We start from the raw sequence: 2,779 nt of genomic DNA, 5'->3' as shown, positions 1-2,779 counted from the left end.
TTACTTTTTAAAGTCATATATACAGGTCTACTCAAATCTTTCTTATGAGGTACCCAATTTTTTTGTTTATTTTTATTAATTTATTTTGGTTTATCAATAATCACTTCCATATGCTTTTGAGTTTAAAATTTTTCTCCCACTTCCTCCCCACCACCCTCCCCAAGACAGTGCACAATCTCATATAGGCTATACATTTACATTCCTATTAAACATATTTTCACATTAATTATGTTGTAAGTAAAATTAAAACCAATAGGAGGAACCATCAGAAAGAGGAAACAAAACTCAACAGAAGAGAAAAAAAAAGTAATTCAACTTCCATAGTTCTTTCTTTGGATTTGGACAGCATTTTCGATCACAAGGCCTCTGGAGATTTCTTGAGCTACCCAATTATTAATAAGAATCTTAGACATATATTTCATGTTTTACATACATAAGAAGTAAATAGTCTGTCCTTAATGAATTCCTCATAATCAGTCTTTGGTTGGTACCTTATTTTTCTCTTGGCTTTTCTATGTTGAAACTTCAATAAACTTCAGGTGTTTTTGTTTTTGTTTTTGTTTTTTTTTTCCAACAAAATCTTGAAAGTCTGACAGTTGATCAAATGTCCTTTTTCATTCAGTATTATGCTGAAATTGCTGGGTATGATATTTTCAGCTGGAACCCCAGTTCTTTTGCTCTTTGATATATAGTGTTCCAAGACCTGTGGTCCTTTAAGGTCTCGGCTTCTAGGTGTTCTGTGATTGTAATTGTGGCACCATCATATTTAAATTGTTTTTCTTGTTGTTTTTAATATGTTGTTCTTGAGCTGGGAGTTTCAGAATTTCACTATAATATTCCAATGAGTTTTCCTCACAGGGTATACTTTAAGTGGTGATTGATGGATTTTTTTCCTATTTCTACTTTCCTCCCCTTGTTCTAATGCTTCAGGACACATTTTCTTTAATTTTTTCTTGTGTTAGTGTATCAAGATTCTTTTTTTGATCATAGCTTTCAGTTAATCCACTTATTTTCATGTTTTCTTTCTTGATCTGTTCTCTAGATCTGTTTTCTTGTAAGATGTTTCATTTTATCTTCTATTTTTTCATTATCCATATTTTGTTTAATTATTTCTTGATCTCTTATAATTTCACTGGCTTCGCCTTGCCAATTCTAATTTTCAAGGTGTCATTTTGTTCCTTAAGATTATGGATCTCCTTTTCTAACTGGTTGACTTTCATAGTCTTCTTGTTTTTCTTGGCTTATTCTCATTTTTTTTTTTGCTTTTTTCCTCCATCTCTCTCATTTGATTTTTTTTTTTGGCGGGTGCTAGGTAAAGCTTTCTGACCAGTAGCCCAGACTCCACCCCTGTTCGTTCTCTTTGGTCTGTCTAGAACAGTGACTATATATTAGGGAAAACAAAATTATGGTGGCAGACAGGAAATGAGCTCCAGGAGGTTACACTAGGCTGGGCTGGGTAAGCAAGGGGAAGGCCCAGCTTCAAGACTGAAAGACAGACACCCAGCCAACCACCTGGACAGGTCATGTGACACCCTCCCCATTTCCCTCCCTCCCCACTCCCTTGACCCTGCCCTGCCTCCTGGTATCCCCATAGACTGTTCTGAGCAACCCCCTCTGGGAGTTGCAGTCTTTGCCTTCTATCCCCAACAAGCTGCACCAGTGGAAATGTCCCTCAGGTTTTCACCAAAGAACCATGCTCCAGACTCTCCTGTATCAGTACCTTGGGATTGGCCCTAGGCATGGGATGAAAATGGTCCTTGGTACTAGGATGCTAAGAAGGTTGCAAACAACAGCCCACTCCCACCCTGGGGTCTGCCTATCCTTGGTTCTTGCCTCAGGCAGGATGCTGTTGGGGCTGGAGGGAGATGGGGTGCCACTCAAATCCCAGGGATGGGGTGGGGGCATCTAGGCCCTTGAGCTCCCCTGAGAATCTGTCTCTGTTTTAGATGAAGTGCTATCTGAGTCTATTTCAGCACTGTCCTGCTGAGGTTTCTCCTGCACCTTCAGACGAATTGCCCCGAGGCGAATCAAGAGAAACTCATAGTCAAAGGTACCTCGATTCTCCCCAAAAGGTTCCTGCATTTCACGGTCTTGGAGGTATAGTCGGTCTTTGCACGCCACCTCATAGATGTCATAATACTGCAGAAAGGACTTCTCCATCACACCCCTCAGGGGCTCAGGGCAGGGACATTTTCCCTCCAGCATGTCACAGACTGCCACTCGGATGGTCTCATGTCGGATATACTCATTGTACTTTTCGCTGTCTCCTGGGTGTTTCTCCTTCTCAAAGCCAGGCTCATTGTAGTAGGGGTTTTCATTCATTAGTGACTGGATGGAGATTAACACGGAGGAGATGCTCTGGGCTGGGCTCCAGGCAGGGCCAGTCCAAGTCCCCAGAATACTCAGGCAGACTTTCCCACTGCTGTAGAAGTTGGGGTTAAAACTCACCCTGTTATTGCCCGTGGTCATCAGTTTGACCCTCGGTGGGCGGATAGGATAATCTGGAGGACAGCGAAACAGGAACAAGAAGAAGCCCCCTTCATAAGGAGTGTCAAACGGGCCCATGATCAATGCCTCCCAAATCAGCTAACCCCAGGGTTTGTGGCTTGTTGTTTAAGCAGCTTGCAGCTTGATGTTAATACAGCCCCTAGCCTTGAGGGGTTTAGTCTTCACAGGGGCCAATTCCATCTGGGAAATGTTCTTCTCATCTTCTGGAATTGTCCCAGGAAGATTCCTGGTGTGCCTCTATTCTGATTTATTGTTACTGGCACTTTGTTTG

General features: G+C 41.9%; 1 pseudogene; it reads right to left on the bottom strand.

The window, feature by feature from the left end:
* Positions 1 to 1,134: 1,134 nt before the first annotated feature.
* LOC110204089 (ubiquitin-conjugating enzyme E2 Z pseudogene) lies at positions 1,135 to 2,568 on the bottom strand (annotated as a pseudogene).
* Between the last annotated feature and the right edge of the window lie 211 nt (positions 2,569 to 2,779).

This window comes from Phascolarctos cinereus, unplaced genomic scaffold (genome assembly GCF_003287225.1).
Source record: "Phascolarctos cinereus isolate Bilbo 61053 unplaced genomic scaffold, phaCin_HiC Scaffold_99;HRSCAF=640, whole genome shotgun sequence".
NCBI lineage: Eukaryota > Metazoa > Chordata > Mammalia > Diprotodontia > Phascolarctidae > Phascolarctos > Phascolarctos cinereus.
The sequence above is the reverse complement of the archived record's forward strand: the minus strand, read 5'-3'. Positions and strand labels throughout refer to the sequence as shown.